Genomic DNA, 25500 nt, shown 5'->3' with positions numbered 1-25500 from the left:
GGAGGGGGGTGGTACATCCCAAGTAGTGTAGGGGCAGATAGGGGGAGCAGCCTGGGTAAAGATAGGAGCTCATTGGGTGCTGGTCACCTGAGCTCACACATAGAGGGAGTATTTAAGGTGGGCACCATCAAAGATCAGGGTCAGTCAGTCTGTCAGAGTGGAGTCAGTCAGTCAGCCTTTGCAGAGGAGTGAAAGAGAGCAGAGGAGCAGAGCGGCCTGAGCCAGAGTGAGAGAGGAGAAGAAAGAGAGACCCAGAGGGGGTAAAAAGAAAGGACTCTGAGAACCCAAATTCAATCCCCGGGTGAAGAGTCGGCAATAGGGTACCGGAGCCCAAACTGGTGGGGGCAAAAGCACACCCTAGCCAGAGACCGGAGGTCGTGGGCAGGATCTGCCACGGCCACCCACCACATCCACCCCGAAGGCAGACCACGTGGAGGGTCAGGGAACCCAAGGCCAAGGGTCTCCCAACAGAAGGCCCGAGGGAGCTGGACCTAGGTGGATCACTAGTGGGGACGGCCAGAGGAAAGGACAGAAGGAGAGCTCAGGGTCACGCTCCGGACTTGCTTGGGGGTTGGCTGGATCCAGGACCTGGTGGACGCAGCACGGCTCGGGTGGTCACTTGAAGCTGGAGTGACCGGAACATCAGCAGTGAGTAAATACCCTAAACTGCACAACCCGACTCTGTCTTCATTTAACACCTATGCTGCACCACCACAACCCCCATCCTCTGCACCTGACCCCCTGAGGCTATACCCCACCCGTTGGGGGTTATACCATCAAAAGCTGCACCAACACCATCAGCCTCAGCGGACCCTGCTGCAGCGGCGGCCGTAGTGACCGCAATACAACGGGTGGCGTAGTCGACATTAAGAACTTAATAACATCTGTAGGACTGCCACATACAACTGAGCTTGACACCCTGGGCACGGACCGGGTCACAGCCACTCGGAAGACTACAACTCCCATCTGATCCGGCTCCGGGTATTCCCCTAAAGAATATGGCCCAGGGGGCGCGTCAGATGCAGTTAAAAATTTGTAATTAGATACTCTCGTTGGATGCTGAGAAAGCATTCCATAGAGTCTCCTGGCACGCCATATATGATTCTCTTAAAAAGCTTGGGGTAGGGGTCTAGGGGACCCTTTTATAGCCAAAATCACGGCCCTGTATCGCAATACGTCACCTAGGCTGAAGATAAATGGAACTGTAGCACCCTGAGGGCTCGGTTGCTACAGACGTATTGCACCTCACCCAGAGGTGTGATATCTCACTCTCAGGTAAGGATGGAGTGTGGATCAGGACCCGACACCTGCATGCATTACACCACATTGCCGTGGGGCAGGGCGACCAATATGCCCCTGAGATGGGCACGACAGTCCCTGTCCCTGGCTGGAGTGGGGGGAGGGAACACTGAGGAAGGGGAACCCTGTAGTGCAGGAGCAGGGAGGAAGCAGTTCCTGGGTGCATTGAGAAGGGAGTATAAAAGGTGGGCACCATCTTAGTTCAGTGCAGAGAAGTCTGAGCAGAAGTGGCAGGGAGCAGGGGCTCTGCATGAGCTCTGCTCCGGAGGCGGGCCTAGTAACAGAGGCCCAGGCCTGGAAGAGGGAGAAGGAAGGAAGAGGAGCGGAGAAGGCTCCAGGAACGAGGAATGAAGGGATCCCAGGGGTGCGGACGGGCGAGTCGCCACCGCACGCCCGAATCCACCTGCGTGGAGGGGTCAGGCCAAAGGGGGAGACCGGTCCCCGAACTAGTGGAGGCAGGAAACGACCCTCAGCTAGAAACCGGAGGCTCTGACATTTTATGTGGCGCAGCCCCTCGCTACACCCGCTAGGAAGGCACCACATAGGGTCAGGGAAACTGGCGCCAAGTTTACCAAGAGGAGGCCCGAGGCAGCCGGACAGAAGTGTTGGTAAGAAAGGCCAGACAAAGGACACACAAAGGGGGTCCTGTGAAGTGCTCCAAAGTTATCTGGGAGTTGTCTGAGCCCCTCACCTGGTGAGCACAGTACGACGTGGGCAGCCGTTACCTGCAGACGTGGTCTGGATAATAAGAACTGTGAGTAAAGGCCCTGAACTGCATCACTGACTCCGTGTCGTTACTGCTGCTGCCCTGCACCATCACCCCCATCCTCCGCATACACTGCCCTGAGGCTATACTCCTCCCGTGGGGAGTTATGCTACGCTCTGCTGCACCCACAACACCAGCCTCAGCGGTCTGCCCTGTAGCAGCGGTTCACTCTGACCGCAATCCACGGGTGGCGTAGTCGGACATTTAAACATCAAAACCACATAAATAGTTCCGCCACTGGTTTGACCGCCCTGAGCCACGGAACCGGGTCGCCGCCACGAAGACTACAACCACCAGCATCCACCAAAAAGGGTCCGGCTCCGGGTGTCCCAAGGCCCAGGGGGTGCGTCAGAACATTTTCATCACCTTTCACAATCACCAATGGGACAAGGCAGTGATGTCCTCTGTCCCCTCTCTTATACATCCTAGTGACGGAGCACCTGCTCTCATCAATTCGCCATAACCCCAATATTAGGTGGATTGAGGTGGGAGGCACCGAGTACAAGTGCTCTCTATTTGCTGATGATGTCCTAGTATATATCACTCAATCACATATATCCATCCATGCTGTTATGGCTGAAATAGATCACTTTGTTACATGGTAAAATTTTAAAATCAATGCAGCGAAGTCTGAGGCCCTCGATGTCTCCCTCCCCAAATCCATATAGGATTCCATCCAGTCCAACTTTCCCTTTGCCTGGCCCTCACAGGGTATCAAATACTTAGGAATTCCTATTCATAGAGACCTCTCCCATCTATGTTATCTTAATTTTGGGCCCTTTATTGAACAACTCCATACAGACCACGGTTGGCAAGTTAGAACTGTAAGATTCACTACGTGAACCACTGGTGTTTTGTGGAAAAGCACATGAACACTGCATTCCAAATTATTATGCAAAAAGTGTTTAGGAGTGATAAGGGAAGAATTTGTTTGTTTGTCAGTTAAACTCATTGATGGTGATGTGTGTCAGGGCTCTTTATATCACTGTAAGCAATTGCAGACACCTGTGCTAATTAGTTTGGCAGGTGTGTCCAATGAAAGGCAAGACTACTTAAGAAGGCTCTCTCACATTATTAAGCAGCCTACATTTTCTGCCAAAATGGGAAAGAAAAAGGATGTGTCGGCTGCTGAGAAGCAACAAATTGTGGAGTGTTTAGGTCAAGGCATGACTACAATCAACATTGTGCGATGATCAGGATGAAGTGTCTTGGCAATCAAGAAGTATGTAGCTGATTCACAGTACACACGTGTGCGTGCTGATAAGGGCAAATTGAGGACTCTTTCCTACAGGCAATTACGTCAGGTTGAAAGAGCAGCGGCAAAAAAGCCTTGTCATAGCAGCAGACAAGTTTTTGAAGCTGCTTGTGCCTCCAACGTCCCCCGAACAACAAGATGCAGGGTCCTTCAGAGGTTTGCAGCTGTGCATGCGCCATCCTGTCGACCTCCTCTATCCACTTCACACAAGCAGAAACGGCTCCAGTGGGCCAAACATTACATGAAGACTGATTTCAAAACTGTTTTGTTCACGGATGAGTGCCGTGCAGCGCTCGATGGTCCAGATGGATGGAGTGGAGGATGGCTGGTTGATGGACACCCCACGCAAACACGGCTACAGCGCCAACAAGGAGGAGGTGGAGTAATGTTTTGGGCTGGAATCATGGGGAGAGAGATTGTCGGCCCCTTTAGGATCCCTGAAGGCGCTAAAGATGAACTCCATAATGTATGTGGATTTTCTCAAACAGCACTTCCTGCCATGGTTCAAGAAGAAGAACCGTGTATTTCACAGCAAGATCATTTTTCTGCATGATAATGCACCATCTCATGCTGCACATAAAACATCTGCATCTCTGGCTGATATGGGCATAAAAGGGGACAAACTTATGGTGTGACCCCCATGCTCCCCTGACCTGTACCCCATTCAGAACCTTTGGAGCATCATTAAAAGGAGTGTCTATGATGGCGGGAGGCAGTTCACATCTAAGCAACAGCTCTGGGAGGGTATTCTGTCCTCATGCAAAACAATTGAAGCAGAAACCATCCAAAACCTGACAAATTCAATGGACGAGAGAGTTCAGAAGCTCCTTTCGAACAAGGGGTCCTATGTGAAAATGTAACATCACCTAGAATAAAGTTTTGAGTTGAAAACTGTTTGATTTCAGTTTCTAACAACCTGCTAATGCTTATAATTTAAAAAATGACCATTTTTTTGGTCTTTATTAAAATGAAAAGGTTGATCGAAAAGTTTGGGGGATCTAAGAGTGTGGCAACCCAGTAGTCATGATTACTTCGAATTCTGACAATATGAGGGTCATGCTGCAGGTAGTGCAGCAAGAAGGCACTTATGTGCCTTGCGCATCTCGGAGCCCCAAAATTATTTTCCGGGCTAGATGCAGCTAAAAATTATTTTTAATTTTAAATCTGGTGAAGCTTTAGTATAGATGGCCTAATAGGATCAGTGCTGCACACTGCTACAAAGCCCAAATTATTTTCCAGTCAAGATACAGATAAACATGATTAGTAATTTGAAAGCTTAAAACGGTTGGTAGGGTGATTTTAACCAATCATCAAGCTTTTACTCTCCCCAGGATGACACAGGGGTAGAAAAGTCGTTTCGGATCCATGATTTGTTCATCTTTATGAACGTGAGTCTGTCTACATTATCAGTGGAGAGCCGCGTGCGCTTATCTGTCAGCACACCACCAGCAGCGCTGAACAAACGTTCAGACAGAACGCTGGCTGCGGGGCATGACAAGATCTCCAAGGCGTAAGTGGCTAGCTCCGGCCATTTATCCAGATTGGAAGCCCAAAAAGAGCAAGGGTCCAGTGACACAGTCGTGGCTTCAATGTTTACTTGGAGATACTCCGGTACCATCGTCTCTAGGCGTTGACTATGTGTCAGACTTCTTGTCTCCTGTGGCCTTGCAAAGGATGGGCTAAAAAAGTGGTGAAATGATTCCGCAAAATTGATGTTACCAGCAGATACTGTGGTTCTGTTACGGTTTGAGTGCTGAACACTTGACGGTCCCACGGTTGGCAAGTTGGAACTGTGAGATTCACTACGTGCACCACTGGTATTTTGTGGAAAAGCACATGTAAGATTCTGCAACAGTCTCTGCTGATACTCCTGCATGCGTGCATCCCTTTCTATGGCAGGAATAATTTCTGCAAATTTACTTTTGTACCGGGGATCTAACAGTGTGGCAACCCAGTAGTCAGGATTATTTCTAATTCTCACAATTCGAGGGTCATGTTGCAGGTAGTGCAGCAAGAAGGCACTCATGTGTGTTGCGCATCCAGGAGCACCAAGTCCCTGTTGTGTTGGTGGCGAGGTAACAATCATGCTTCCTTCCTCTGTCCTCTCCCCCCAACCTCGCACAACAGAAATGTGATCAAGGTCTCCCTCATCTGATGAGTCTTCCATCAGTTCGTCCTCCACTTCTTCCTGGGCTCCTGCACCTTCCTCACTAGTTTGGCTGCTACCATGCGCCCTGGTAAAACCATCTCCCCCACCCTCACATGCCTGCCGCCTTGGTGCTGCCGACCGTCTGGACCTTGCAGATGTTAGCCCTTCCGCATACAACTCCTCCTCCTCTACTTCCTCCACCTCCTCTTGTGCCACCACCTGACTCCGAATTCTGTTTAACATGTGCTCCAGCATGTAAATCACCGGAATAGTCATGCTGATAATGGCATCGTCAGCACTAAACATCTTCGTCGCCATTTCAAAACTGTGCAGAAGGGTGCATAGGTCCCTGATCTGAGACCACTCCTCCAGCGTGATTTGCCCCACCTCTGAATCTCGTTGGCCCAGGCTATACGTCAGGACGTATTGCACCAGGGCTTGTCGGTGCTGCCACAGTCGCTGCAACATGTGCAGAGTTGAATTCCACCGGGTAGGCACATCGCATTTTAGCCGGTGAAGTGGCAGGCCCAACGACTTCTGTAGAGATGTAAGTCGCTGAGCTGCGGGATGCGAACGGCGGAAGTGAGCACACAGCGACCGTGCCCTCTGCAGAAGGCCATCTAGTCTGGGATAGTGGGCTAAAAATTGCTGGACAACCAGGTTCAACACGTGAGCCATACAAGGCACGTGTGTGACATTGCCCCGGCGAAGGGCCGCACCCAGGTTTGCAGCATTGTCGCACACGGCCTTCCCTGGTTTCAGGTCCAGTGGAGACAACCATTCATGAAATTGGTTCTCCAGAGCTGACCACAACTCCTCAGCTGTGTGACTCACATTTCCCAGACATTTCAATGTAAAAACCGCCTGATGACGTTGAGCCCTACTGCCAGCATAGTAAGGTGGTGTGCAGGATCCCTTCTGCGCAGTTAGAAAGCTTGTGGCATGACCAGACAGGCTTTGGGTGCAGGTGGAAGACCGAGAGGAGGTTGAGGAGGCAGAATCAGTGGAGGAACTTTGACATAAAGACGATTGACGCACAACTCGTGGGGACGGCAAGACTTGGACAGCAGCCCCTTGTCCTGCTGTCACCATAGTTACCCAGTGCCCAGTCAGCGACATGTAACGCCCCTGTCAATGCCTACTCGTCCAAGTGTCTGTGGTGAAATGCACCCTGTCACACACAGAGTTTCTCAAAGAAGCGGTGATGTTATGTGCGACATGCTGGTGGAGCGCAGGCACACCTTTCTTTGAGAAGTAGTGCCGACTGGGCATCTGGTACTGGGGCACTGCGACGGACATAAGGTCTCGAAAATCCTCTGTGTCCACCAGGCGGAAAGGCAGCATTTCTGTAGCCAAGAGCTTGCAGATGGTGAAATTCAACCTCTTAGCTTTCTCATGGCTAGGAGGAAATGGTCTTTTACTTGTCCACATCTGAGGGACCGAGGGCTGGCTATTGTGCTTAGACGGGGTTGATAAGGGTGTCCCCGGCAAACTGCCGGTCTGTGAGGAAGATGCAGGCGGACATGTTAGGTTGCCTTGATCCAAAGGTGGTGCTATCGATGTCGGACAGCGCTCAACACCAGCTGGTGTTACCACCTCCAAAGAAAATGATGACCTGCCAATCACGCTGGCTGTTGCGGGTAAAGAGGTGGCAGGTCTGCGCCCCAAAACAGGTGTGACTGCTGTCCCCCCAGTCACAGAGGATGAAGAGGCCGCGGATGCACAAGATATGGCAGACGGTGGTTGGCCCGGCCGGCTAGGCCACATTGTAGCACACTGAGCTTCCCACTGCAACTTATGCTTCATGTCCATGTGCCGGTTCATGCATGAAGTACTCAAACTATGTATTTTTTGGCCTCTACTTAGCTTTTGCTGACAAATGTTACAGATAACACGAGTTGGGTCATCTTTATCGATCTGAAAAAATGCCCAGGCTATGCAAGGCTTAGCACCCATGCGACCTGAAGAGCCACCACGACTTGTGGTGAGAGGCAGAGTTGTGTTTGAGGATGCAGTTGTTGACGTGCTTCCAGTACTACGTCTCTGTCCAGGAAGGCGCAACCTGACCTCGTCGTCACTAGCATCTTCCTCCACCTCCTCTGCTGACCTCATCTCTTGGCTGACTGTGGGTTGACAGTAAGTGGGATCTCCGACCTCATCATCATCACCCTGTGCGTTATCACACCCGTCGTCCTCAGAGCCAACCTGTTCCTGCCCTGACAAAAAACTAAAGTTGTCGCTCCAATCAGGTATTTGAGTCTTATCATCGTCTTCCTCATTGTCTCCACCAACAGGAGTTACAGTTTGGGAATGAGGGTCTACATTATGGTCAGAACCTTCTGCGTCTGGTCCTGGATCCGACTCATAAAGATTCTGGGCATCAGTGCAGATCATTTCCTCGTCTGGATTCACAGAAGCGCTGGAGTCGACCTCTGACTCCCAGGCTATAGTATGAGTAAACAGCTCTGCAGACTCAACCATCTGTTCTACCTCATACTCAGACGGGCAGCTGGAGATTTGGGAGCTGTGAGGAAGCAAGTGCGATTTGGGTGACACCTTTGAGGACTGGAGTATTTGTGATGTTGAAGTTGATGTGGAGGAGAGCCCACTTAAAGGAGCACTTGATATCCGTTGAAGCACCTGCTGTTTTTGTGCCTCATCTGGAATTTGTAGCGATTGGCGTGGCCGTAAGAAAGGGATCTTATCACATTGTCCGCTAAAAGAAGTAGACATTTTAGTTTGGCTGGAAGATGGTCTTTCTTCTGCAGATGTTACTGTTGCTTTAACACCTACCCCACGGACACAACCTTTTTTCCCCTTCCCAACACGCCTATTCCACTTTCCACCAGCAGCAGGCCTTTTTCCACTCATTTTGGTGGTTAACTAATTCACAACTCTGGAGTTGTTTGCACAAAAAAACAATGGATAGGAACCGAGCAGAGCTGAGTGGCCAAACTGTGGTATTAGGCCAAAACTATTGGCTGGGTTAGATGCAGAAAAAAATTATTTTGAATTTGCAACCTGATGGAGGTCAGTATAGATGGATTAATAGAACAAGACCCACACACAGCTAGAAGCCCAATATTTTTTCAGAGGTAGATGCAGGAAAAAAATATATTCAGTTTGCAACCTGATAGAGGTCAGTATAGATGGACTAATACAACAAGTCCCACACACAGCTAGAAGCCCAAATATTTTTTCAGAGGTACTGTAGATGCAGATAAAAATTAGTTTTAATTTGCAACCTGATGGAGGTCAGTATAGATGGACTAATAGAGAAAGTCCGACACACTACTAGAAGGCTAAATATTTTTTCAGAGGTAGATGCAGAAAAAAATATATTCAGTTTGCAACTTGATGGAGGTCAGTATAGATGGACTAATAGAGAAAGTCCGACACACTACTAGAAGGCCAAATATTTTTTCAGAGCTAGATGCAGAAAAAAATTATATTCAGTTTGCAACCTGATGGAGGTCAGTATAGATGGATTAATAGAACAAGACCCACACACAGCTAGAAGCCCAATATTTTTTCAGAGGTAGATGCAGAAAAAAATATATTCAGTTTGCAACCTGATGGAGGTCAGTATAGATGGACTAATACAACAAGTCCCACACACAGCTAGAAGCCCAATATTTTTTCAGAGGTAGATGCAGAAAAAAATATATTCAGTTTGCAACCTGATGGAGGTCAGTATAGATGGACTAATACAACAAGTCCCACACACAGCTAGAAGCCCAATATTTTTTCAGAGGTAGATGCAGAAAAAAATATATTCAGTTTGCAACCTGATGGAGGTCAGTATAGATGGACTAATACAACAAGTCCCACACACAGCTAGAAGCCCAAATATTTTTTCAGAGGTACTGTAGATGCAGATAAAAATTAGTTTTAATTTGCAACCTGATGGAGGTCAGTATAGATGGACTAATAGAGAAAGTCCGACACACTACTAGAAGGCCAAATATTTTTTCAGAGCTAGATGCAGAAAAAAATTATATTCAGTTTGCAACCTGATGGAGGTCAGTATAGATGGACTAATAGAGAAAGTCCGACACACTACTAGAAGGCCAAATATTTTTTCAGAGCTAGATGCAGAAAAAAATTATATTCAGTTTGCAACCTGATGGAGGTCAGTATAGATGGATTAATAGAACAAGACCCACACACAGCTAGAAGCCCAATATTTTTTCAGAGGTAGATGCAGGAAAAAAATATATTCAGTTTGCAACCTGATGGAGGTCAGTACAGATGGACTAATACAACAAGTCCCACACACAGGTAGAAGCCCAAATATTTTTTCAGAGGTACTGTAGATGCAGATAAAAATTAGTTTTAATTTGCAACCTGATGGAGGTCAGTATAGATGGACTAATAGAATGATGCTATGCCCAAAAGATTTTACTTCACTAGGTGCAGTAAAAAAATTGGTATTCTATACACAGGTGGTATATCTTGCAACACAGATAGGCTACTCCACTGACTAACACACTCTGCAATAGGCCAAAAAGGATTAGCTTTGCTAGATTCAGCCAAATGCTGTGAAAAAAACTTGCACAGCACTGGCACAGACCTGCCTGGCAAAAACTGATAGGAACTGATGTAACCTAGTCCTGAAAAGGACTCCAATTACAATTAGTCTTTACTCCCACAACCTATCTATTTAAGAGCACAGACCTCCCTGATAAAAGTCGTAGGAAATGCTGTAACCTAGTCCTTAAAAGGACTGCAATCACAACTATTCCCTACTCCCAAGCTATCTGTATATTTGTGCGAAAATTGGCTTGAAATTAACAAGGTATAGCGCACACAGCAACAGCGGTGCCGTCTAACATGCAGCTGCAGCAGTGAGAAAATGGTGGCGACGGGGAAAATGGCTTGGTCTTATAGGGCAAGGACATGTGACATACACTGCCAATGACACATGCCCTTGCTTGTGTGAAAAAAAGCACTTCGCTCCGTGTGTGCGCTGCTGATAGGCTGACAGATTGCACCTCCCCACTGCAAATGCGGGAAAGAGAAAAAAAAATGGAGATCTTCATTGTTCCTGCAGAGATCCATCCCCTGCCCCTCCCCCCACCCCGCTGTACACTCAAACTGCGTATTAACATTAATTTTCATCATTACTGAGAAAAAATCCAGTTATGATTTTGGTGCACGAACAGTTATCGAACATAACCTCGAACAGCCGAATTTTTTTCAAATTGTTCGTGTTCGCCGAACGGCTCGAACACCGCCCAAAACAGCTCGAATTTGAGATTGGCGAACAGTTCGAGTAGAACAACGCTCATCTCTATACACCAGTAAATTATTACTGTGGTTTTGATGTTCCACGGTAAAACATCTCTATTATCCTGTTTTTGGCATTTTTTGCTGTATAAAAATAATAATAGTGTCTCCCTGATTTTTCAGACACAAATATATCTGTTGAAAATAGTCTGGTGTAGGACCAGAGAGACAGAAGTGTGCTTTTGCTGTTCCACGGTAAAAAATCTCTATTATCCTGCTTTTTGCATTTTTTGCTGTAAAAAAAAAAAAATAATGTGTCTCCCTGATTTTTCAGACACAAATATATCTGTTGAAAATAGTCTGGTGTAGGCCCGAGAAATACAAGTGTGGTTTTGCAGTTCCACAGTACAAACCTCTGTATTATCCAATTTTGGGCCATTTGTATCTAAAAAAAACAGTTTGAGTATGTCCTTCACTGTTCAGCCGCAAATGTATATATATTTTAAAAAGCCTGGTATACACCAGTAAATTATTACTGTGGTTTTGATGTTCCACGGTAAAACATCTCTATTATCCTGTTTTTAGCATTTTTTGCTGTATAAAAATAATAATAGTGTCTCCCTGATTTTTCAGACACAAATATATCTGTTGAAAATAGTCTGGTGTAGGCCAGAGAGACAGAAGTGTGCTTTTGCTGTTCCACGGTAAAAAATCTCTATTATCCTGCTTTTTGCATTTTTTGCTGTAAAAAAAAAAATAGTGTCTCCCTGATTTTTCAGACACAAATATATCTGTTGAAAATAGTCTGATGTAGGCCCGAGAAATACAAGTGTGGTTTTGCAGTTCCACGGTACAAATCTCTGTATTATCCACTTTTGGGCCATTTGTATCTAAAAAAACAATTTGAGTGTGTCGCTCACTGTTCAGCCGCAAATATATATATATTTTAAAAAGCCTGGTATACACCAGTAAATTATTACTGTGGTTTTGATGTTCCACGGTAAAACATCTCTATTATCCTGTTTTTGGCATTTTTTGCTGTATAAAAATAATAATAGTGTCTCCCTGATTTTTCAGACACAAATATATCTGTTGAAAATAGTCTGGTGTAGGCCAGAGAGACAGAAGTGTGCTTTTGCTGTTCTACGGTAAAAAATCTCTATTATCCTGCTTTTTGCATTTTTTGCTGTAAAAAAAAAAAAAAATAGTGTCTCTCTGATTTTTCAGACACAAATATATCTGTTGAAAATAGTCTGGTGTAGGCCTGAGAAATACAAGTGTGGTTTTGCAGTTCCACGGTACAAACCTCTGTATTATCCACTTTTGGGCCATTTGTATCTAAAAAAAACAGTTTGAGTGTGTCGCTCACTGTTCAGCCGCAAATATATATATATTTTAAAAAGCCTGGTATACACCAGTAAATTATTACTGTGGTTTTGCTTTTCCACGGTAAAACATCTCTATTATCCTGTTTTTGGCATTTTTTGCTGTATAAAAATAATAATAGTGTCTCCCTGATTTTTCAGACACAAATATATCTGTTGAAAATAGTCTGGTGTAGGCCAGAGAGATAGAAGTGTGCTTTTGCTGTTCCATGGTAAAAAATCTCTATTATCCCGCTTTTTGCATTTTTTGCTGTAAAAAAAAAAAAATAGTGTCTCCCTGATTTTCAGACACAAATATATCTGTTGAAAATAGTCTGGTGTAGGCCCGAGAAATACAAGTGTGGTTTTGCAGTTCCACGGTACAAACCTCTGTATTATCCACTTTTGGGCCATTTGTATCTAAAAAAAACAGTTTGAGTGTGTCGCTCACTGTTCAGCCGCAAATATATATATATTTTTAAAAGCCTGGTATACACCAGTAAATTATTACTGTGGTTTTGCTGTTCCACGGTAAAACATCTCTATTATCCTGTTTTTGGCATTTTTTGCTGTATAAAAATAATAATAGTGTCTCCCTGATTTTTCAGACACAAATATATCTGTTGAAAATAGTCTGGTGTAGGCCAGAGAGACAGAAGTGTGCTTTTGCTGTTCCACGGTAAAAAATCTCTATTATCCTGCTTTTTGCATTTTTTGCTGTAAAAAAAAAAATAGTGTCTCCCTGATTTTTCAGACACAAATATATCTGTTGAAAATAGTCTGGTGTAGGCCCGAGAAATACAAGTGTGGTTTTGCAGTTCCACGGTACAAACCTCTGTATTATCCACTTTTGGGCCATTTGTATCTAAAAAAAACAGTTTGAGTGTGTCGCTCACTGTTCAGCCGCAAATATATATATATTTTTAAAAGCCTGGTATACACCAGTAAATTATTACTGTGGTTTTGCTGTTCCACGGTAAAACATCTCTATTATCCTGTTTTTGGCATTTTTTGCTGTATAAAAATAATAATAGTGTCTCCCTGATTTTTCAGACACAAATATATCTGTTGAAAATAGTCTGGTGTAGGCCAGAGAGACAGAAGTGTGCTTTTGCTGTTCCACGGTAAAAAATCTCTATTATCCTGCTTTTTGCATTTTTTGCTGTAAAAAAAAAAATAGTGTCTCCCTGATTTTTCAGACACAAATATATCTGTTGAAAATAGTCTGGTGTAGGCCCGAGAAATACAAGTGTGGTTTTGCAGTTCCACGGTACAAACCTCTGTATTATCCACTTTTGGACCATTTGTATCTAAAAAAAAACAGTTTGAGGGTGTCGCTCACTGTTCAGCCGCAAATATATATATATTTTAAAAAGCCTGGTATACACCAGTAAATTATTACTGTGGTTTTGCTGTTCCACGGTAAAACATCTCTATTATCCTGTTTTTGGCATTTTTTGCTGTATAAAAATAATAATAGTGTCTCCCTGATTTTTCAGACACAAATATATCTGTTGAAAATAGTCTGGTGTAGGCCAGAGAGACAGAAGTGTGCTTTTGCTGTTCCACGGTAAAAAATCTCTATTATCCTGCTTTTTGCATTTTTTGCTGTAAAAAAAAAAAATAGTGTCTCCCTGATTTTTCAGACACAAATATATCTGTTGAAAATAGTCTGGTGTAGGCCCAAGAAATACAAGTGTGGTTTTGCAGTTCCACAGTACAAACCTCTGTATTATCCACTTTTGGGACATTTGTATCTAAAAAAAACAGTTTGAGTATGTCGTTCACTGTTCAGCCGCAAATATATATATATTTTAAAAAGCCTGGTATACACCAGTAAATTATTACTGTGGTTTTGATGTTCCACGGTAAAACATCTCTATTATCCTGTTTTTAGCATTTTTTGCTGTATAAAAATAATAATAGTGTCTCCCTGATTTTTCAGACACAAATATATCTGTTGAAAATAGTCTGGTGTAGGCCCGAGAAATACAAGTGTGGTTTTGCAGTTCCACGGTACAAACCTCTGTATTATCCACTTTTGGGCCATTTGTATCTAAAAAAAACAGTTTGAGTGTGTCGCTCACTGTTCAGCCGCAAATATATATATATTTTAAAAAGCCTGGTATACACCAGTAAATTATTACTGTGGTTTTGCTGTTCCACGGTAAAACATCTCTATTATCCTGTTTTTGGCATTTTTTGCTGTATAAAAATAATAATAGTGTCTCCCTGATTTTTCAGACACAAATATATCTGTTGAAAATAGTCTGGTGTAGACCAGAGAGACAGAAGTGTGCTTTTGCTGTTCCACGGTAAAAAATCTCTATTATCCTGCTTTTTGCATTTTTTGCTGTAAAAAAAAAAAAAAATAGTGTCTCCCTGATTTTTCAGACACAAATATATCTGTTGAAAATAGTCTGGTGTAGGCCAGAGAGACAGAAGTGTGCTTTTGCTGTTCCACGGTAAAAAATCTCTATTATCCTGCTTTTTGCATTTTTTGCTGTAAAAAAAAAAAAATTGTGTCTCCCTGATTTTTCAGACACAAATATATCTGTTGAAAATAGTCTGGTGTAGGCGCAAGAAATACAAGTGTGGTTTTGCAGTTCCACGGTACAAACCTCTGTATTATCCACTTTTGGGCCATTTGTATCTAAAAAAACAGTTTGAGTGTGTCGCTCACTGTTCAGCCGCAAATATATATATATTTTAAAAAGCCTGGTATACACCAGTAAATTATAACTGTGGTTTTCCTGTTCCACGGTAAAAAATCTCTATTATTCAGGTTTTGATAGTTTTTTCCATAAAGAAAAACAGTAGTGTCTCCTGACTGTTGTGACACAAAAATATATCTGTTGAAAATAGTCTTGTGTAGGCCCGACATCCCAGTGTGGTTTCGCAGTTCCATGGGTCAAATCGCTGTACTATCCAGTTTTGGGCCTTTGGTATCTAAAAAAAAAGCAGTTTGAGTGTGTCGCTCACTGTTCAGCCGCAAATATCTCTATTTAAAAAAGTGTGGTATACCCCAGTAAACAATAACTGTGGTTTTCCTCTTCCACGGTTCTAATCTACTCTTTATTACGCTTTTTCCATTGATAGTGCAAGTGTAAGCTATTTTACTTCATTTACAATGGGCAAGGCGCGTGGCAAGGGACGTGGAAGTGGACGTTCTGGTGATGGTTCGTGCAGAGGACGGGGCCGTGGCCAAGGTGAAAATGTGCCACAACCAACAGCCACATCTTGCGCTCCCACTTCTTGACCGAATTACTAGGGAAGCACAGAACAACACCAGTATTGAGAACTGATCAGTGTGAACAGGTTATTAATTGGATAGCAGAAAATACTTCCAGTTACCTGGGCACCACCACCTCCGGTCTGTCTTCCACACGGTCAACTCTTAGTATCCGTGAGTCTCAACCGCATACTCCTCCTCACCCTGATGCTCCTTCCTCCCACCATGCCGAGTGTCGTCAGACAGCAAGTGATCCCACACTTGGACACTCTGAAGAGCTGTTCACTGGTCCATTTCCATATTTGGGCCCCTCGCCTGATACGCTTGAAGTGGTGGAAGAGGAGATCCCATGTTGCGATGCCCAAATATTTGAACAGCCACGGCCACAGGAAGTCGACGTTGGCAATCTGTCACAAGAGGTGGACGATGACGAGACACAATTGCCAGGAAGTGAGGAGGAGGATCGTGGTGCGCAAGTGGAAGAGGAGGAGGTGGTGGATGATCTAGTAACTGACCCAACGTGGAAGGAGGACATGCAGAGTGAGGCCAGCAGCACACAGGGGAAGGGAGGCAGAGTACCCCAACAGGCAGGAAGAAGCAGTGTGGTGGCCGCAGACAGAAGGCAGGCAACCGTTCCCCGTAACACCAACACGAGGGACGTTGCCAGTACAAGCGGTAGGTCTTCCAGAGTCTGGAATTTTTTTAAAGACTCTGCTGATAACCCCAAAAAGGCCATATGTTCCACCTGCCATGCCAGCATCAGCAGGGGTGACAAAACTACCAGCCTGACCACCACCAGCATGATCAGGCACATGGCAACAAAGCACCCGACTTTGTGGGGCGAAACCCAGGGTCCACGACCAGTGTCAGCGGGTGTCACCACTGCTTCTTCCACTGTTCTGCATGCAATACAACCCCCTGTTTTGTGTGCAAGGCAATCCCCTGTCCATACTGCATGTAAAGATGCCCCCTCCTCTCAGTCTTCACTTGTTATGGCAGTTTCTCAAGAAACAGCATCAACGTCCACGTCCACGTCCCACCGCAGCGTTCAATTGTCCATATCCCAGACCTTTGAATGAAAGCGGAAATTCGCAGCTAACGCACCACAGGCCACAGTCCTCAATTTCACGACTGCTTGCATTGGAAATGCTGCCTTTTAGGCTGGTGGAGACGGAATCCTTCCGCAATCTTATGGCGGTGGCCGTCCCTCGGTACTCGGTCCCCAGCCGACACTATTTTGCCCGGTGTGCCATCCCCGCACTACACAAGCACGTGTCCCAAAGAATCTGCCGTGCCCTCAACAACGGAGTTACTGGGAGAGTACACCTGACAACGGACACGTGGACAAGTGCTTGTGGCCAGGGACGGTACATCTCTCTGACGGCACACTGGGTAAACATAGTGGAAGCCGGGACCCAGTCGGACCTTGGGACGGAACACATCCTCCCCACACCGAGGATTGCGGGCCCTATGTCAGTCAGACTTGCCCCCACAGTGTACAGCTCCTGCGCATCCTCCTCCTCCTCCTCATGTTCAGCCTCCATCTCAGATATCACCACATCAGTTACAAGCTGGAAGCATTGCAGTACTGCCTCCGCCAAGCGGCAACAGGCTGTGCTGAAACTCATAAGCTTAGGTGATAAACCTCACACTGCTTGTGACTTGTGGACAGCTGTGAAAGAGCAGGCAGATCTGTGGCTGAGACCGCTGAACCTACATCCCGGCATGGTCGTGTGTGACAATGGCCGTAACCTGGTGGCGGCTCTGAGGCGAGGTGAGATCACACACGTACCATGCCTGGCTCATGTGCTTAACCTCGTGGTTCAGCGGTTTCTTAAATCGTACCCCGAGTTGCCAGATCTGCTCGTGAAAGTACTCCGCCTGTCAGCTCATTTTCGCAAGTCGGCTACAGCTTCCGCCGCCCTTGCTGTGTTGCAGCAGCGTTTGCAGCTTCCGGCACACCGACTGGTGTGTGATGTCCCCACACATTGGAACTCTACCCTCCACATGTTGCAAAGGATTTGTGAGCAGAAGAGAGCAGTTGTGGAGTACCAGCTGCAACAAGGCCGTCGATATTCAGGTCAGACTCCACACATAAGACCTCAGGAGTGGACCTGGATGTCTGACATATGTACCATCCTGACAAACTTTGAGGAGGCCACCAAGATGGTGAGTGGCGATGACGCCATCATTAGTGTCAGCATCCCACTTGTCTGTCTTTTGCAACGCTCTCTGCAGAGAATTAAAGAGGAGGCATTGCAGCCAGAGTATGATGAGATGGATCAAGAAGCCGTAGCGGGCGATTACACACAGCCCAGCCTCATCTCATCCCAACGTGCATTGGGGGACAATGAGTGAGAGGAGGAGGAGGAAGAAGAACAGGAGCTGCTATCATGCGTTGTAGACGGTAGTACCTGTACAAGTGTCATACCGTCGGTTCAGCGTGGGTGGCCTGAGGACAGGGGGGAGGAGGAAGAGGAGGAGGAGGAGAGCATGGTCAGTCGTCATCTTGGTGAGGACACGGAAATCTTGCCCGTTACCAGTCTGGCACGCATGGCTGACTTTATGTTACGCTGCCTTAACCGTGACCCTCGCGTTGTCAAAATGTTGGGTGACAGTCATTACTGGTTGGTGACACTTGTAGATCCCCGCTACAAGGAGAACTTTCACTCTCTTATTCCTGAGGTGGAGAGGTCTACAAATATGGGGCAATACCAGAAGGCCCTTGCTGCAGAACTCTTAAAAAAATTCCCATCTGAACACGCTAGCGGCAGAGGTCACAGTTCGTTGCCCAACCAAGGCGTACAGGCGAGAGAGATGCAACTCCAATCCAGCAGAGGCAGGGGAACACTGTCAAAGTTCTGGGACAGTTTTCTGACACCCGTCCAGCTTACAGGCCCTGAGGCGCGGGGTACTCTCACAAGGAGTGGAAAGTTTCAAAAGATGGTGAGGGAGTACCTTGCCGATCGTACCAGCGTCCTCCGTGATTCCTCTGTGCCTTTTAATTATTGGGTATCCAAGCTGGACACTTGGAATGAACTCGCTCTGTACGCCTTGGAGGTCCTGGCCTGCCCTGCCGCTAGCGTGTTATCGGAGCGTGTTTTTAGTGCCGCTGGGGGAATTATAACTGATAAGCGCACTCGCCTGTCAACTGACAATGCCGACAAGCTGACCCTTATCAAAATGAACAAGGGCTGGATTGGGCCAGACTTCTCATCACCACCAAATGACAGCAGAGTAACATAAAGTCAAATCCACTGTGTTATTTCGGGAGGTGTATTCACATGCACCGCTTCACAAACACACATGGGTATACGCTTCCTCGTTTCGGCTGTTTAATCTTCTTCTCCTTATCCTCAGCCTCCACGACCACTATACCACCAGGGTGCCAGCATTGCAAGTTCCTCCGTCCTAATTTTTGGCAGCTTTTGCTGTGAAAGCATAAACAAATACCATGGGACACCCACTCCCCAATAATGGGACTTATGTTTGTAATATGCTGTACTGCATGGCTCTTGTAAGGGGCATTGCAAGTTGCTCCGTCCTAATTTTTGGCAGCTTTTGCTTGCAAGGCATAAGCAAATACTATGGGACACCCACTCCCCAATAATGGGACTTATGTTTGTAATATGCTGTACTGCATGGCTCTTGTAAGGGGCATTGCAAGTTGCTCCGTCCTAATTTTTGGCAGCTTTTGCTGGGAAAGCATAAGCAAATACCATGGGACACCCACTCCCCAATGATGGGACTTATGTTTGTAATATGCTGTACTGCATGGCTCTTGTAAGGGGCATTGCAAGTTGCTCCGTCCTAATTTTTGGCAGCTTTTGCTGAGAAAGCATAAGCAAATACTATGGGAGACCCACTCCCCAATAATGGGACTTATGTTTGTAATATGCTGTACTGCATGGCTCTTGTAAGGGGCATTGCAAGTTGCTCCGTCCTAATTTTTGGCAGCTTTTGCTGGGAAAGCATAAGCAAATACTATGGGAGACCCACTCCCCAATAATGGGACTTATGTTTGTAATATGCTGTACTGCATGGCTCTTGTAAGGGGCATTGCAAGTTGCTCCGTCCTAATTTTTGGCAGCTTTTGCTTGCAAGGCATAAGCAAATACTATGGGACACCCACTCCCCAATAATGGGACTTATGATTGTAATATGCTGTACTGCATGTGACGCGCCCCCTGGGCCGTGTGTACACGTGTGTGGGATACCCGGTGCCGGGTCTCTGGGGTCTGTAGTCTTCGTGGCGGTGACCCGGTCCCGTGGCTCAGGCTGGTCAAACCAGTGGCAGTCTTTCTTAGGTTTTGAGGTTAATTGTCCGACTGCGCCACCCGTGGATTGCGGTCAGGGAGTACCACCGCTGCGAGGCAGACCGCTGAGGCTGGTGTTGTGTATGCAGCATAGAATGGGATAACTCCCCTCGGGAGGAGTATAGCCTCAGGGCAGTGAGTGTGGATGATGGGGGTGATGGTGCACGAGCGCAGCAGGAGCGACTCAGAGTCTTTGCAGTGCAGTTTAGGGTCTTTACTGATGATTATAAGGTAGACCCTCCCGGGAGTACTGGCTAGCATAAGAGGCCTGGTCAGTCTGTGAGCAAGCAGGAGTTCCCCTGGCCAGGTGGAGTTGTAGGCCTCCCCGTCTGTCTGCACTCTTGCTGGCTACCTTGCTGTAAGCGGGTAGAAGTAGCCCATGTCCCTGAGTGTACCGTGTAGTGCTCACCCGTATGGCTGGTGACTTGGGGCCTTCTGTTAGCCTCCGCTCCACGACGGCGGTGCTGGTCCCTTGCTTGTGACTGAGCCTCCGGGCTTCTATGGCCAGAGGACCTGAAATCCCCTGCCGGCTGGTTTCTGCTGCTGGATATATAAGTCCTCACAGCTTCGGACTCCTGTGTCCGGTTCCTATTGTCTTCTGCCAGGGCGAGCTCTGCTCAGCTTCCAGCCCCTGGTCTTTAGCTCCTAGCTCCTACAGAGCTCCTTGCTGTTACTTTCCCTTGCTCTCACTCTGACTCTGACTGTTCTCTGACTCACTCAACCCCGCCCCACTATCAGTCGTCATCTTGGTGAGGACACGGAAGTCTTGCCCATTACCAGTCTGGCACCCATGGCTGACTTTATGTTACGCTGCCTTAACCGTGACCCTCGCATTGTCAAAATGTTGGGTGACCGTCATTACTGGTTGATGACACTTTTAGACCCTCTCTACAAGGAGAACTTTCACTCTCTTATTCCTGAGTTGGAGAGGTCTACAAAAATGGGGCAGTACCAGAAGGCCCTTGCTGCAGAACTATTAAAAAAATTCCCATCTGAACACGGTAGCGGCAGAGGTCACAGTTCGCTGCCCAACTAAGGCATACAGGCGAGAGAGATGCAACTCCAATCCAGCAGAGGCAGGGGAACACTGTTAATGTTCTAGGACAGTTTTCTGAGACCTGCCCAGCTTACAGGCCCTGAGGCGCAGGGTAATCTCACAAGGAGTGGAAAGTTTCAAAAGATGGTGAGGGAGTACCAGCGTCCTCCGTGATTCCTCTGTGCCTTTTAATTATTGGGTATCCAAGCTGGACACTTGGAATGAACTCACTCTGTATGCCTTGGAGGTCCTGGCCTGCCCTGCCGCTTGCGTGTTATCGGAGCGTGTTTTTAGTGCCGCTGGGGGAATTATAATTGATAAGCGCACTCGCCTGTCAACTGACAATGCTGACAAGCTGACCCTTATCAAAATGAACAAGGGCTGGATTGGGCCAGACTTCTCATCACCACCAAATGACAGCAGAGTAACATAAAGTCAAATCCACTGTGTTATTTCGGGAGGTGTATTCCCATGCATCGCTTCACACCCACACATGGGTATACGCTTCCTCATTTCGGCTGTTTTTTGCTCTTCTCCTTATCCTCAGCCTCCACGACCACTATACCACCAGGGTGACCGTGGTCCATGTTGCCAGCATTGCAAGTTCCTCTGTCCTAATTTTTGGCAGCTTTTGCTTGGAAGGCATAGGCAAAGACTATGGGAGACCCACTCCCCAATAATGGGAATAATGTTTTTAATATGCTGTACTGCATGGCTCTTGTAAGGGGCATTAAAATCGTCTTGTTAAGCTACTGTGACCTCCACGTCTCTTCCAAGGGTCGTTAATATTGTCTTTTTATTCCACTGCGACCTCCACCACTCTTCCAAGGGGCATTAAAAGCGTCTTGTTAAGCTACTGTGACCTCCACGTCTCTTCCACAGGGCGTTGATATTGTCTTTTTATTCCACTGTAACCTCCACCACTCTTCCAAGGGGCATTGATATTGTCTTTTTATTCCACTGTGACCTCCACCACTCTTCCAAGGGGCATTAAAACCGTCTTGTTAAGCTACTGTGACCTCCACGTCTCTTCCACGGGGCATTGATATTGTCTTTTTATTCCACTGTAACCTCCACCACTCTTCCAAGGGGCATTAAAACTGTCTTGTTAAACCACTCTGAACTCCACGTCTCTTCCAAGGGGCATTAAAACCATCTTGTTACGCTACTGTGACCTCCACATCTCTTCCAAGGGGCATTAAAACTGTCTTGTTAAACCACTCTGAACTCCACGTCTCTTCTAAGGCGCATTAAAACCGTCTTGTTAAACCACTCTGAACTCCACAGCTCTTCCAAGGGGCATTGACATGTTGTTTTTAATTACCTCTAACCTCCACGACTCTTGCAACGGGCATTGCATTTCCTCCTAATTTTTGTCAGCTTTTGCTTTTCAATGAATAGGCGAACACTAAGGGAGACCCACTCCCCAATAATGGGTAGAAGGTTTTTAATACGCTGTAATCCACGTCTGTTTCAAGGGGCATTGCAGTGCCTAATAATTTTTGGAAAGCCTTCCATTCCCTGCTTAGGCCAACAGTGTACAGGAGACCCAGTTGCTAAAAATGGAAAAAACGGTTTAGTTAAGGCCCTCTGACCTCCATGTCACTTCCAAGGGGCATTGGAGTGCCTCGAAATTTTTGGTAGGCATTGCATTCACTGTATGCCTTATAACTGTGTAGCTGAACCGCTCCTTTTGGTACAGAAACATATCCTACAAGACATGTGTGGTTGGCTGGCCTGATATTGATGTGAATGGTCCCTGTTCCTCCTGCTCTTTCTCCTTTGCCACCACCTCATCCATCATTCATCACCTGAAGCTTTGTTTTAACGGGAGTCATAGAACTGGGATAGTAGCAGGAAAACATCCAGCAATCCTCGAAGGAGGTAGAATATGCGCCAAAACGCTGACCACCTCAGGCCTAGCTGCTACTACATACATGCGCTTGCATTCCAAGGAACAGAAAGCTAAGGAGGTGGATGGCCTCATGATCATGAATAATTTACTCGTTGTGTAGGAGGCCAACCACTGCTGCTGTCTACCTTCTGAACTTTGTGTTGAAGCCTGATTGACCCAGGACCCGCAATCCTCTATGTCTGGAGGACGTGTTGCATCCCAGTGTCCAACTGTGTCCCGGCTTCCACAATATTAACCCAGTGTGAAGGCGTCAGTGAGATGGACCATTCCTGGCCACATTCACTTGTCCACGTGTTTGTGGTTAGGCTGTCCTTCCCACTAAATGCACTGGGGAGGGGGCACAGGTAATGTTTTGGTATGCGCGCTTGTGTATAAGGCGCACCGGGACAAATAGGGGCGGCTGGGGACCGTTTATGGACACCCGGCCACCCCCACGCGGCTGGGGACTGTGTGTGGGCACCCGCCCGCGGGGTGGCTGGGGACTGAGTATGGACACCCGGCCGCCCCCTTGCGGCTGGGGACCAAGCGTGGACACCCGGCCGCCGGGCGGCTGGGGACTGAGTATGAATACCAGGCTACCGACGCAGCCATGACGTGGTGGCCAGATTCCACCTCCACATGCCTAAAAGGCCCAATTTCAAGTGCAAGCAAGCTAGCAGTATGGTATTGCAGCCTGGGGGTGGGTGGGTGGCAGGCTGCATACTTGCGCTTGTATTGCAAGTTATGGGGGAGGTACAATTGAACACTGCCCTGGGACAAGGACTTGCACGGGGATAGTTGCAAGTCTGCACCTTCTGATGCGGCAAGGATCACTTCTGATGGGCACACTTTTAGGCAGTGACCTGGGTGTCAGAGATGCTTCCAGGGGTCTTTCTCATGCTGTTCCCATGTCTTTTTAGCACTGTATGCATGTGTCACACAGCACATGGCCAGATAAGGTTGTAAAATGTTAAAATGACATTTCCCGGTGAATGCATTTGTCACGGTTGAAAGCAATACAAACGTGCAAAAACGCATAAAAATGCTACTTGTGAACATAGCCCAAGGTGTGGAGGAGTATTTTTGTTTTTGGTTATTTATTTTACCTTATACACAAGTCTTTACCCTGGAAAGGATGTTCCTTAACCCCTTTCCGACCTGGTCAGTAATAGTACGCACCAGGTCGGGAAGGCCGGTTCAGCGGGGGCTCCGGCGGTGAGGCCGCACTGAAGCGAGCACATGTCAGCTGATTATTGGAATCGCAATCCACCCGCGGCTGTTAACATGTTAAATCTCTGACAGTGGCATTTATCTCGCGCTTCCGGGAGTCCTAAGCCCCGCCCATCAGTGACCCCGTCACGTGATCGCGGGTCACCAATGGGTGGGCATGACAACTCAGGGTCTGCAGCAGACGCCTGTGGTTGTCATGTCTCAATTGCTATGAGCGCCACCTAGTGGCCAGCGCTCATAGCAAGTGAGCATTTCTCCTGCATACAAGCGATCTGCTCATTGCTTGTATGCAGTAGAAGCAATCAGACAACTGCTGCTTCTAGTCTCCTCTGGAGACTATAGAAGCAAGCAGAAAGTGTAAAAAAAAAGGTTTTAAAAAAATAAAAAAAATAAAAAATATATAAAAGTTTAAGTCACCCCCCTTTCTTCCCATTCAAAATAAAATATATATATATATAAAAAAAAAAAACACATACACATATTTGGTATCGCCGCGTTCAGAATCGCCCGATCTATCAATATAAAAGAAGAATTAATACAATCAGTAAACGGCGTAACGAGAAAAAAATTTTAAACGCCAGAATTAAGTTTTTTTGCTCGCTACAACTTTGCAATAAAATGCAATAATGGGCGATCAAAACATCGGATCTACCCCAAAATGGTATCAATAAAAACGTCAGCCCGGCACGCAAAAAATAAGCCCTCACCTGGCCCCAGATCCCGAAAAATGGAGAAGCTAAGGGTCTCGGAAAATGGCGTCATTTTTTTTTGTTTTTTTAGCAAGCTTTGGATTTTTTTTTCACCACTTAAATAAAAAAGAACCTATACATGTTTGATGTCTATGAATTCGTAACGACCTGGAAAATAATGATGGCAGGTCAGTTTTAGCAATCTGTGAACGTGGTAAAAAAAGGACCCAAAAAACAACTGTGGAATTGCATTTTTTTTGCAGTTTCACTGCACTTGGAATTTTTTTCCCATTTTCCAGCACACGATATGGTAAAACCAGTGATGGTGTTTAAAAGTACAACTCGTCCCGCAAAAAATAAGCCCTCACATGGCCATATTGAATGAAAATTAAAAAAGTTCTGGCTCTGGGAAGAAGGGGAGCAAAAAAGGAAAACACAAAAACAGAAAGACCCATGGTCGTTAAGGGGTTAACATATTTCACAGGAAAGCACTTTCACTTTCGTTTTTGAACGTTTTATTGTGAGCCTGTAAAAGTGGCTTAATACCTCTGACCACGTTGTTGACAGCAGTGACCTGGGGGTCAGAAATGCTTCCTGGGGCGATCCCCATGCTGTCCCCATGTCATTTGAGCACTGTCACTATCGTTTTGGGCACTTTTTAGGCTGTCTACAGACTGCCGGGGGAGCCGCCGCAAAAATGTTCGGGTCTCCCATAGACTAACATTGGGCTCGTTGCTCGGGTCGAGCACCCGAGTATCACAGTGAGCTCGGCCCGAGCTTCGAGCACCCGAGCATTTTAGTGCTCGCTCAACACTATTAACGTGTGCACAAACCCTTAGATGTTACATTTCTTTGCAATCCTGCCTGTGATGATAATGAGATAACTACTGAAAAGTGATGTTAAGAAAATAGGAAATGTCAGCGTGTTATAGTGCTCAGTGGTCAGTTTGAAAAGTTCAAGATTTAAGGATTATTTTTTAAATATAGGCAAGGAGATGACAAATTAAAAAAAAAAAAAACATTGAATTTGTTTTTAATATA

This window comes from Phyllobates terribilis, unplaced genomic scaffold, assembly GCF_046119375.1.
Source record: "Phyllobates terribilis strain yellow unplaced genomic scaffold, ASM4611937v1 Scaffold_1__5_contigs__length_1240528914, whole genome shotgun sequence".
In the NCBI taxonomy this organism is placed as follows: Eukaryota; Metazoa; Chordata; class Amphibia; order Anura; family Dendrobatidae; genus Phyllobates; species Phyllobates terribilis.
Note: the sequence above shows the minus strand (reverse complement) of the source record.